The 13,279-nt window shown below is 34.4% G+C and overlaps 1 long non-coding RNA gene across 1 annotated transcript in view; it reads right to left on the reverse strand.

Annotated features, from left to right (window-relative positions):
* The window catches only part of LOC140594027 (uncharacterized), a 488,215-nt gene extending 475,761 nt beyond the window's left edge, over positions 1-12,454 (reverse strand). The window contains exon 1 of the long non-coding RNA XR_011994571.1: positions 12,149-12,454. This is a non-coding gene — a long non-coding RNA (uncharacterized lncRNA). The remainder of the gene's footprint in view (positions 1-12,148) is intronic.
* Between the last annotated feature and the right edge of the window lie 825 nt (positions 12,455-13,279).

The following is a 13,279-nucleotide window of genomic DNA, read 5'->3' on the forward strand; positions in this document are numbered from 1 at the left end:
AAAACAAATTGTGAAACACACCAAAATTTGATGAAACAAATTTGAAATACACAGGAATTTGATGTTACTAAGTATATGGTATGAGAAGTCACTAAACTCATATATGAATACTACTGGTCAAAATGGATGCTAATTTGAATATCAGCATTACTTCACACATGGTCCTAAAATGCATATGAGTGTATTTATGAATATGAATGTATATATACTCTATTAAATACCCTACTATAATAAAAACTACATATACTCTCTATCTACTATATGTGTATAATTTTAGATACTTATTTAATTTCTATTTCTTATATTGATTTATTTATATTTATATTTCTGCTATATATACACATATATAATTGTTTTGATCCAGGAGACTCACAGTAAAGATACATTCTCATGAAAACAGAATATAATCATGCTCTCTTGCTAATCTCAAACCCGAGTGGCTGTTTGAAATACCTGAGCTTGTATAGACCTACAAAAATGCTCAACACTAAGCCTACTTGGACTAGGGAAATGACATGATTATTTTCCCCCCAGGTTTAAACAAAGTATTTGGTGAAGCATTTTCATTTAACCCCCTCTTGTACGGTGTCACCAGGTGAACTTATTTTCCATGTACACTTTCTGTGATAGGCTGAAAGTTTATATGCTCCATTTCAAAATAGAAAGAGATCGCAAAGAAATTTACAAAGAATTCAATTAAGTTGTACATGGGGGGAAAATAAAATACTACAGCAGTAATTACAAAGAAGAATAATCCATTTTCCCACTCCTGTTATCAATATACATCTTCTTTTAAGAGGTATTCCGGTGGTAATATTCATATTTCTAAGTAGTATTAAATAACTTTATGCAGATTCTGTTAGCAATAATGAAAGATGAAGATTTAACTCTCATGACTTTCTCTTCTATTTCATTCCAATTTAAAACATCACTGCATTATTATTATAAATAGAAAACATGCTAATAATTATAAGGAATTTATGCAAAAAACAAACATATGAAAAGATTCCTAATCCATTTTGACCCTAATAATACATCCATCTATATACCTCCTTTATATATGGGAAGAGGTAGATAATGAGAGAGAGAAAGAAAATATATAAAGATGTACTCATAGAAAAATACCATATTTCCATACCTCTTAAAACTTAAAAAAAAGCAAAACTTTAAATTAAAAAAAAAAGGAAAAAATACACCGATGCTAAAAGAATTACTCCACTAAAGATAACTGTAACTTCATTTAAATGTAGATGGTATTTCCTGAAACATTTTTTGCTAGAGAAAATAATAATTGTAATTTAAAAAACCCCATTGCATCATTATTTTCCTAAATGGTACACTCTACCCTCAGAAATAACATTAGTTATTTCTAACAACTAATTTGAAATGAAAAATAATTTGCTTAAGTAGTCTCTCATTTCCTTCCACATCCTTCTAACCACTTCTCAATTTTACCAATTTTTATTATTTTTACATTTTAAATACTTAGAACATTTTATGTTGTGCCCTATAATCCTAAGTACAAAAGCTTAGTGTGAATTTTACATTCAAGAGAGTACATGCCATTCATAGGTCATTTTGTCAGTCTTCTGCTCAGATTTTTTTTTTCATTTAAATTTATGTCTAAATCATCTTCATCTCAGTGTTCAGTCTTTTTATTTTGGAAAAACTAATGGATGCCATGTTTTGTGTTCTTTTAAGTTTCAGAATATTAGTTGTCATATATTTGAATGGAATTTTGGTTGGGTGAGTACTGTTGACTTAAGTACATTTTCTTCACTCTCAGAACCATGAAGGTACTGATCATAGTCTTTTGATGTTGAATATCACACTGTGGTGAAGTCTGAGGTCAACTCAACATTTTCTCATCTTTCATCCATTTTGTCCAGTTGTCTAAGCAATCTTTTATATTTGAAGTTTAATAAGTCAGCTTGATGTTAATAATTCTGTATCAGCTTTCAATAGAATGCAATATAAACTTTCACATAACTATTTAATTAATCCACTTATTCATCTGACAAATATTTGTTAGAATCATCCATTCAGTAAATGTTTCGGCAAAGTGCTAGGAATATAGAGGTCAACACACATACCACAGTGAACAGAATAGTCAAAATTTATGCCTTTGTTTAGCTTATAATATATTGAGAGATAATATTTTATTTAATAGTAATTGCCATAAAAGAAGATGAGAAGTTTATTATACGAAGAGGAAAAAAAGACCTTTTTAAAGAGTTGACATTCGAATAGAAACAAAATTTAGTGAAGAAGTAAACTATAGAAGGAGAAGATGTTTTTGTGCTAGAAGAAAATGTTTCCAGGCAGATAGAACAGCAAACACAGTGCCTCATGGAAAAAAAAATAGTGTGTTTTTCAATCTTTACATACCTGTATGCTGGTGTACAGAAATAGGGGTTTATTTCTTATTCATACGTTTTTCACACAAAATGGGTTAGGTGTACCTCTCTGCTCAATGCTCTTTTAATTCTAGATCTGAGTCTAAATTAGAAGACTCTAGGTGAACTAACATTGATTAACACAGCAAAAAAAAAAAAAAAAAAAACAGACAGGACTGAGCATGAAGCACCTGTTGTTTTTTAAATCTCAGAATGATATACATTGGTCTTGTTGAAATTTCACATGTACTGTAAATTATTTTATACATAGAGGCATAAAATAATATAATTTATTCCAAGGACACTGAGGAACAAACCATGAGAAGGTCAGGGTATACCAGGAGCAGAATGGTATCTATAGACTTGTAGCTCAGGGTAAGTGATTTGGATGTTATTCTAGAGCATGATGGGATTTTGAGTAGAAGGTTAAGTTGCTGTGTCGAATTATATTCCATAAAGGACCAGTATGAAAGAAAGGAAACCAGTCAGGAAACTGTGGAAACAAAGAAAACAATGACGTGATTGGCCTAGGGGGATAGTAGCGCAGGTGGGGGAAAATTATATTCATAATATACTCTAGAGGTGGCACATTTAGAGTGTATCTCAGCGATTAAAACAGAAGAATAAATATATGATTAAAAAAAAAAGCTGCTGGCTGGTATTGTTTACCTTGACAGGGGAGGCTGAAAGTAAGGGGATTGCCAGGAGTTACCTGAGGTATCAATAATTTCTATAGTAATCACATATTAAGTGATTTAAAATAGAGAATGTATTAGGACAGAGGGCAGAACCTTGAGGGCTCCAATATTTAAAAGGAGAGAAGGAGACAGCAAAGGAGAAAAAAATTTGCTCTACTGGAGTAGAGAGAATTGAGAAGAAATGGTTTCCTGGAATTAGGATGAAAAATGTGTACTCAGAAAGAAGAAATGATTATTTCACACCACCTGGCATCAGTCAGGATTTCTTAAAAGTTAACAGAAGACATTCAGGTTAGTTTATGTAATATATTTAACAGTGGAATAGTTGCATACAAATGATAGGAAAGAAAAAGAGGGAAAAAAAGAAAAAGCGGGGACAAAGGAGTCAGAGGAGTGAAGGGAGAAGAGATTGCCAAAAAGAAGAGACAGGGAGACAATGCCTTCTCACCTCCCCAGGGCCCACCCCACTGACTCCTCAGGACAGCCCCCTTCCACTTGGCCTATTGGCAGTCATGGGACAAGCAGGTTTGACTCAGAGAGGCCCATAGCCCCAGATCTCGAGCACTTGCATAACTCTGCTAAGGCTTTAGCCACAGGAACCTGTTCTGCCTGGATTAGGGATGTGGCCTGTTGGCTGGAGCATTAATAAGTCAGGAGATACCCTCAACCAATAAGATATGGGAAGGTGGAGACATATCTCAGTTTCTTCGGCCCACACTCACTTAAATTGAGGTATTTGCTACACAAACTCTCAGAGTTTGACAAAACCCACTCATTAGCACACTCTCTCTGATTTTCCTTCCTTCCTTTCCTTCCTTCTTTATCCTACCCTTTCTTCTCTACTCCCTTTGCTATATTTTATGAAATTATCTCCCAAATATACTCCTTGCCCCTAAATTTTTGTTCCAAAGTTTGCTTTTGTGGAAGTACAATCTAAAACAAAATGAGGGTGATAAGCATAAGACATTATAAAATTTAGAAATAGGGATCCCTGGGTGGCGCAGCGATTTGGTGCCTGCCTTTGGCCCAGGGCGCGATCCTGGAGACCCGGGATCGAATCCCACGTCGGGCTCCCGGTGCATGGAGCCTGCTTCTCCCTCTGCCTGTGTCTCTGCCTCTCTCTCTTTCTCTCTCTGTGACTATCATAAATAAATAAAAATTTTAAAAAAATTTAAAAAAATTAGAAATAAATGTATATGCATTGAACATGGTCAGAGATCTAAGACCTTCATAATTAGAGTGCCCAAAGGACCGGTATTTCTAGTATTTAAGCTTTTCCAGATCAGAGAATAATTTTTTTTTAAAATTTCCAGACTCCAATGTTGATGAGAACAGACCATCAACACCTACGCTTCAAGAATATAGCAGTCTCCCCAAAAATCTAGACCTCTCACTTACTGGTAAAGAAGGTAAAATCCTAAATAATTATTAGACCAAAAAATATACATATAAGAAACATAAAATGGAAGGTAAAAAATGGTTCAATAGAAGGAAATATATTAATATAATTAATCCTATTAATAAATATGATATCATATGACCAATTGGTTCATATATTTAAAAATCAGTAAAATTAAACATAATTATGGATAAAAACTCTAAAAGAAATAGAAACAGACTCTCTCTTTATTCAATAGTGAGCTTCAGAATCAATATGAATGTTCTACTCTTTTTTTTCAACATTATTACCCTAGGCCACATGGCATAGGATTATTCCATGATGAAATTTATATAACCTATAGCTTCAAACAGCTTGCCTATTCTTATTTCAAAATTTCTGACCAATTTAGGAACATCCATATTCCTACTTTGGATTTGAATATCACATAGGGAAAATGGTATCAACTTGGCAGAAATGCAATATTGGTTTAAAATAAATCTTATTTTCATGAAAATATTTAATAATACATTTTCCCAAAACATAACAATATTTGCTCTTCATTTTTTCCACGACACTTTAAGAAATTCTTATGGATTATGTCACCTACCTCCATTTTGAACTTTAATCTTTTAAGTTATTTAAATCATTTTATAAATACATGGTATTCTCTTTGCTACTTACTTTTTAAATATCACTTAATTTTTATGACTGCAAATTTAGAAAAAAAATAGTTGGAGGTTACTAAAACTGCTTTCGTGCTCATTTGATAAAACTGATAGCACATTAAAATACCACACTTATATTTTACTGATTTTTTTTTAATCTTTAGGATCTGGCACCTACTTATATATTTAAAAAAAAAAATCTGCTTGGTGGCTCAGTCAGTTAAGTGTCTGCCTTAGGCTGGGCTTAAGTCATGATCCCTCCGGTTTCTTGCTCAGCACAGAGCCTCTTACCTCTCTGCCCCAATCCGCCAACCCCACATTCTCTCTCTTGGTCTCTCTCTCTTTCTCAAATATACAAATAAATTATTTAAAAAGTATATGATCAACTAGCATTAGAGAATCCCAATTAAGAATGTTTTAGAAAAAAAAAAAGAATGTTTTAGAACAAAATAACCTTGTTCTTTACTTGCTAAATCGATCTCTTTGGCATTTGCTTGTGCTATACTCATTTACCACTGCTATTTCAAGAATTTGAATTCTTTCTAAATCAGTTTCCATGCTTTTTTCTCCAATGTTTAAGCATATTGCACAACAACCAAGAACAGAACATTTTAGCAGGATAGATCAAGGAAACCTTTTGCTATGTGAAAGTGTGTGTGTGTGTGTGTGTGTGTGTGTGTGTGTGTATGAACCAGAGAGAAAAGAGAGTAGGAAGAAAGTTAAAAAAAAAATGAAGGAAAAATGAGTCATAAACATTAAGTGAACAGTTATTCCCACATGATAAAAAATCATAAAAGACATTTAGTAATACGTAATACTTCCTAAACATCTTAAGACTTTACATATTTGCAAGTAAATATGTAACTGTATTGTTGAAATTTATTTACTATTTTATAGGATATACACCCATAGTCATGTTCATGAATGACCTAACTATGCAGTATCTGCTTAAAGAATATTCTATCATGATCTTTTGTAAGAGTTCATTCATTGGTTAGAGTTTTACATTAATGAGAATAATATTTCATCTGTTTTAATTATGAAATTTAATTAACCACTAAATTAGCTCTACACAAACCATGCATCCCTGTCCAGTTAATTAGCTCTACACAAACCATGCATCCTTGTCCAATGTTTCTATCATCCATCCTTTTATTATTTGCTTGTCATCCTAGATTTCTTTTTTTTTTTGTCATCCTAGATTTCTAAGCTTATAACCAATGCTCTATTATCATAACTCCCCAAAACTTTCACTAGTCTAGTATGTTCTTTCTCACCTCCATCTTTCCTTCTCTATTTCTTCTCAATTTAATACTTTGAACTCACTTTTTTCTGATTGGAAACTCTTATCTCTCAACCTGCTTTAATCTAGCTAACTATAATTCATACTCTGCGTTGATGTTTAAATATCAGCTCCTCTAACCCTTACTGAACTTAAAGCTCCCTATTACACATTCTCAGATTAACTTTTGCTTCAAAACAACTGACCAACTTTAAATACTTAATTTATTACTTTGCTTAATGTTTACATTCTTCCTTAGACTATTAGTGACCATATCTTAGTGACAGATGAAAGCCAGTGCTAGACACATGGTGGACACTTAATATGTGTTCAATATTAAAGGAATTAGTTAGGATAGGAAGTAAGAGAATAGAGGCAGGGATGTGGCAATAAAGACCATGAGTATGAAAATGGATGTAAATATTATATGTAAGAGAAACATAAGACTTAGAGGGTGAGGATGAGGGGCACCTGGCTGCCCAATCAGTTAAGCACCCAACTCTTGGTTTTAGTTCATGTTGTGATTTCCTAGGGCGTGGGATGGAGCCCCCATTGGGGAGTCGGCTCGAAGATTCTCTTCCTCTGTCCCTCCCCCCCTTTGTGCTCACTCTCTCTCTCAAATAAATAAATATATATTTTTTTAAAGAATGTGAGGATGACAGTACAGTGTGGAATCAGGAATGGCTTATTATTTGAGGATTTTACAGGTTGCCTATATTGGAGTACTATGATTATTAAACTGTCAATATTCAGTGCAGATCATATCACTGTAATCATATAATTGCTAGCAATGGATTAGACTTGAGAAATTTAGTATAAGTCACTGGCTTGATAAATAGGGATACTAGACCAGATAAAGGAAATGCTTTCAATTTCTTAATGGATTTATCAATAAAATAAACATGCATGGATAATGCATTACTTATATGATACCAATTTTCTAGGTTGAAAACTTTGCATAGAATATATAATGCTGAAATCAGGTTTTGAGTGTTTTATAAAATGAAATAGTGGTGATCGTGCTATAAATATGTTAAAGTTTGTATTTCCAAAATAGGCATATTCTTAAGTGGGTCTGCTAAACATTATATTTTTTGATTCTTGAGAATAATTAATAGTTTAATATTTACTGTTCTTGGTTAACAATGAGTTTAATGTAAATAAATTCAGAATATCACTGACGATATACACTTGCATTAATATAATTTTTGCTATTTTTCAGTTTGATAAGTACATTTTTAAATTAATTTCATTTATTTCTAATTCATCAGTTTCTTATATAAACATATTGGTGATTCATGTACTAGTATCATTCTTTGTAAATAATCAGGCTTCATTCAGATGTAATGTGAAAGGATTATAGAAATAATGCATATAAAGCACCTTCACATCTTTGAAGAAAACCATCCACATAAAAGTAGTTGTTACTTTGATGCTTGTATACTGAAATATATTATGTAAATGTGGGGTCTCAAGACTATAATATGTCTATTGTTTTATTTCTCAGAGGCAGTAACTTTTTGTTTTTCATTTTTGTTGCAATAATCGTAGGACTTTTCTTGATATGTACAGAAGGTAGGATTGTTTGTTTGTTTTTTGCGCAGTAATAAAACCTTATTTTATTGCTTATTCTGTTTCACAATAATAATTACCATGACTTTGGAACTCTCCTGGCATTTTGTAAGTAACAGAACAAATAAAACCATGTCAACTTTCCAGTTTATTGTAAAATTATAGTACTTGAAAGTTGGCTGATGAGGGACTATGAAGCTCAGAGCTTTATAATTGGAAAAATATAATCCAGCTCTTCAGCTATGTTTCAAACATGACCCAGGACAGCAGTGATCAAATTACTAACTATCTCAATGATAGTTATCCATAAGGAAAATATATATGTAATGATAAATAATGCTGTATAAAACAATTTTGTGCATACTATACCAGGGAATTTAACTAATTTTCTTCAATGAGGCTGGATTGGAGATACATCCATATTCTGTACAGGAGATTATCAGAGTTATTTGTAAGCAAATTTGAATTGATAACTAACCTAAATGCAGTTTTTAAGCATAAACCATCATTTTTAAACTCACAGTTGCTGAGTCCGAGCATATCCTAAAAACCCTCCTGGTGATTCTGGTAGGCAGCAAGCTAAGAGTCTTTGTTTTAAATGGATGTAATTTGTTTACATTACCTAGCATGCTGCCTCATACATGGTAAACAGATAATAATAATTCATTATTAATGGTGATGATTATAATTTCTGTGCTGTCGTATCTTAGGCTACTAGCCTACAAGGATGTGCTTGGATTGGTTCTGTTTACCAACACCCTTTCAAAGTGTGAATTTGGTCCTCATACCCTACAAGTCCTTCCTGAATGTGGCTATGCAGAAAATAACAGACAAAGGGGAAGGAAATATTCTTTAAGAGCACCTGTGCAAGCACTCAATTGTGGCACAGCACAGGACTAGTAAGTTTTGCCAGGCTCATGACACTTCTCTTCACCTTGAGGTCTATAGAGCAGTCTCTGGCTTCCTCCTTAACCACCAACATGGATAAGGATGGCCAAATACACTGCCCTGAGGCAACAAAACCTGGTCTTAGAAGCCAGGACCAGAATATGTGAGAGAGTGGGTAAAGTCTTTGCTCCTTTCTTTAAAGAATAACATTACTGTCCATTTTTAAACCTGGCTCAAAGAGTGTGCTGGGTTTTGCTTAATTCGTTTGCAAGTCTTCCTCTCTGGAAAAGAAGTAAAGGAGAGATGTAGTGCCTCCACAGGAGGAAGAGAGCAATGACTATTTGAGGCCAACTGTTAGTGTATGTAGAATGTAGGCACATGAAAAGAAGAAACAATCTTAACTTTGAGTTCCACTGAATTGTAGCTTTTGGTTGCTTTGGAGACAGTGTGAAATAAAAATCACCCATACAAGTCTTCAAATCCTACCTCTTTCACTTAATAGAATTCATCTTGAAAATAATGTTGAAATACCTAATAATTGTACTTTCCATATATAAATTGGTTGTAATATTAGTCACATTTCAGGAATTTGATTAGAATCAAATAAAATAGATTCAAGAAGTAACATGTAAATTATTTACATGCAGTAACAATAAAAAGGTTCCACAATAAACTATGTTTGAGATGAATTATCTTTATTTCATTATTTATCGGATGTATTTAATATGCATTATACATCCCCAAGGAAGATGTGGCAGGATTTTTTCCACAAATTATTTATCCATAGAACTTCTTTTTCAATAAAAAGTATTTCCAGAATTAATAATTTGCTGAAAATCCTTTGGGGGACATTGAGTTGGGCATCATAAGTAAAATGACTAAGAAAGCACTTAGTGTATTGCAATTTTTGTACTCTGTGATTTGTGAACAATGGATATTTTGTAGTAAATTGTGTTTTTTCAAAAAAGCACAGAGTACCTGTGCAAGCACTCCTTTTATACCTTATGTGAATTGGAGATTTCAGAAAAGAATGGTGGGCACCAGAGTTCCCTTGGAAAAGAGCAGTGGGCTGTGAGACAAAGGAACAAAAATTCTTTTAATCTGGATGCCTCTTAATCTGAGTTTTGACAAAAGTTGCAGGACAAAAAAAAAAAAAAAAAAGGAGGTGGCGGGCATGGCTCCTCATCAATCAGGAGCTTAGAAATAGTGTTTTAAGAAGGGCTAGATTAAAATTAGGCTAAAAATGAAGGAAGGAAGGAAGGAAGGAAGGAAGGAAGGAAGGAAGGCAGAGAAGGAGGGAGGGAGGCAGAGAAGGAGGGAGGGAGGCAGAGAAGGAGGGAGGGAGGGGTGGGAGGATGATCCCTAAACTATAGGCAGAGAGATTTTAGATTAGGAATTATGTAACTGAAGAGAATCAACAAAATATTACAGAGCAATGAATCTTTCTATAAAGTCTGGTTTTTTTCTCTTGAATTGAGTGAGCCTAGACTCTTTTTTTCTATGTATGCATACAATTTATTTCTGGAAAATTCTCATATATATGGTGATGTAATAGCTGGGTCTAGATACTACTGTGAATGTAAGATCAAAGCCTAGAGAGAAGGTTCTTGAGCAGTAATAGTTGTGGGCATAAAAATAAGAACAATACCGATGATCCAGAGAGCCCCCTTCATCAAAATGCTTAGATGTCTCTTCCTGTCCACTTTCACTAGGGAAGCATTAACATCTTTGCTTCCTTATTTATTATGATATCCCATAAACTAAATATCAAAAGACAGTGCAATTTATTAGAAGTCACTAATTCCATAGTGTTTCCATTCTACATTTATACTAGAATAATATTTAATCACTTAATTCCCAAAAACATATTCTGAAATATTAGAACTAGGGGAAAAAAAACCTACAAGACTGTAAACTCCTACTGTAACCAAAATCTAGGTTAAAGAAAATAGATCCTTAAGCTCTGGCTTTAAAACCTGCTTCCCATTGTGATACAGCTTCATCTGCACCCCATTCTACTATATGCTGCTGAGTGATTTCACAACCCATTTCCCATTCCACTCAGTGTAACTTCAATGAGCATAATTTCATATCTGTTACAACTAGAGTGTTTTGATGAATAAAAAGATATTCTAACGAGAAAAAGAAAAGAAAACCTATGATCCACTTCAAGGAAAGTCTGCCAAATACTATTTAAAACGCTAGCATTTCTCATCCAGAAACCAATGTAAACTAAAATATAGATGACTTTATTCATGTTCCGTTTAATAAAGTTTCTTAATTCCACAAGGCAAGAAATCCTGGACTGACATTTAGTTTTGCAGTAAGAGGAAGTGCAGTATTGTGCAGGAGCAAATAAAATACTATTACAGTGCACAATTTTATATTCTTCCTCTAAAAGTCTCTGAGATAAGTGTCACTGCTAATTGTGCTGCTAGTCCTCAGGGGTCAGGAACTGGAGGTTCCTGATGTGACAAGCTATGCACACACCAAGATTAATCATAGGAAACGCTAAATATATCCAATTCTCCTAGAGAGAAAGTAAGAACAAAACTCCATTGCTAGTTGATTAGTAGGATTTAAAAATATCTATAAAAAATCAATTGTATGAATATTTTCTGCATTAGCTCAATATAACCTGGTATCACAATACCAGGATGGTTACCAAAGGAAAGAAAAACGGACATTGTCTATAAGACTTTTCAGGGCAATAACGTGGATATAGGGGCTGGAATTTTCAACAGTGAGTATTTGGGTTATATTCCTATGGTGTCCTTAGCGCAAAATGCTGCAGATCCACCTGCTGCTTATTGAGGAAAATGGGGACATGCAAAAGGAGGATTCCAAAGGGTGCTCTGGACTGTCTTGTGGGGCTGCCCCGTTTCTGTCTCTTCAATCTCAGTTCAATTTGCTTGCTTCTTTGAGAAAGATCACCCATGAACGCAAGTCCTCTGTAACTGCAATAAATGTAAAGCAGTTCCCTTCAGTCTGTATTAAGGAAGAGTTCAAGGACATGTCCTGATTGACAATTAGTGAGTAGGGGAGAAATCCTTACCATGCATTTTCTAACTCTGATAGAATCTTTACTTCTGAAATACAATTAGTTCTTCTGGCTTAATAATCTTGGTTCTTTGCATCTGCCTGCAGCAATATTGTCCAATACAATGACACTCTCACTGGTGATGTTCTCTGCTATTTTCCCATAGACAGGTCTACCGTACAGCCTATGGACACAGGACAGAACTACAAGGCACACATTTGCTTACCCAATTCCATTGTGGCCCCTGATTAAATTTGCTTCTGTAGTTGTAGGTCTTGCTGCATGGAGTAGCTTCCATAAGTCATCACACACAATACTTGTGCTAGTTTTTAATTTATTGCATCTCGGCTCTAAATCGTGGCAAAAAGGGATCTAAAGTTTTTGAATGATTTTCCTTTGTCAGCTGGCAAGGTATGAAGCTTTGTCAGTACAGGATAATAGAGATAAATACAGGAAACAGAGACACTCTCATGGTTCTGCTGTCTTTTTGGCAAGCTCCTGCAGGCTTTATCAGGCTCCACTCCTACAGTGTGGACAGTTTCCTACTGCCAGCCCCTGCAGCAAAGGCAGCCTTTTCAATGCTCAGCTTCTGTAGTACACAGCAGTCAGATGCATCCAGTGACCAGTAGGCTCCCTAGATCCCCACTTCGGCAGTTTCACAGAGTGACTCTAAGGTGACATTACTTTCTATGGCAACTTAGAAAATAAATTCCAAGTAAGTTCCACTGTGCAGCAACACAGCTACTTCTGTGTCATCCAGTGAGGAACAGCCATTCATTTGCAAGGTCTGAAATTCAGCTCTGGGGGTCCGGAGGTCTCTTCTTAAGGTGGTTTATCCGAGCTCAAGGAGTTGGCTACTCCTTATAACTGCGATTCTTCAATTCTTTAGAGTTATTACTTCTTCCTAGCCATAATGGTCAATTCTATTTGTCAAGTTTGGCTGGATTATGCTAACCCGTTGATTGGTCAAACACTGCCCTAGATGTTGTTAAACAATTGTTTGGAGATATAATTACCATTTACATTTAGTTGTCTTTAAAAGCAGATTGCTCTCCATTATGTGGGTGGGCCTCATCCAATCACTTGAAAGTTTTAAGAGAAGGTTGTGGTTCCCTTAAATGGAAGAAATTCTGCCTAAGTTTTCAGTCTTTGGTATAAAACTGCAACATCAACTGTGACCTAGATCTCCAGACCGGCAGCTGTGCCCTTCAGATTTCATTTGGCCACTCTCACAATCTGATTCCTTGAAACACATCCTTCCATGTCTTTCTCTCTCTATCTTATTTATTCTGTTTCCCTGGAGAACTCTGAGCCAGTCCTTCATTAGTCAAATCACTTGTCTGAGTTAATAATTTTA

This window comes from Vulpes vulpes, chromosome 1 (assembly GCF_048418805.1).
Source record: "Vulpes vulpes isolate BD-2025 chromosome 1, VulVul3, whole genome shotgun sequence".
Lineage (NCBI taxonomy): Eukaryota > Metazoa > Chordata > Mammalia > Carnivora > Canidae > Vulpes > Vulpes vulpes.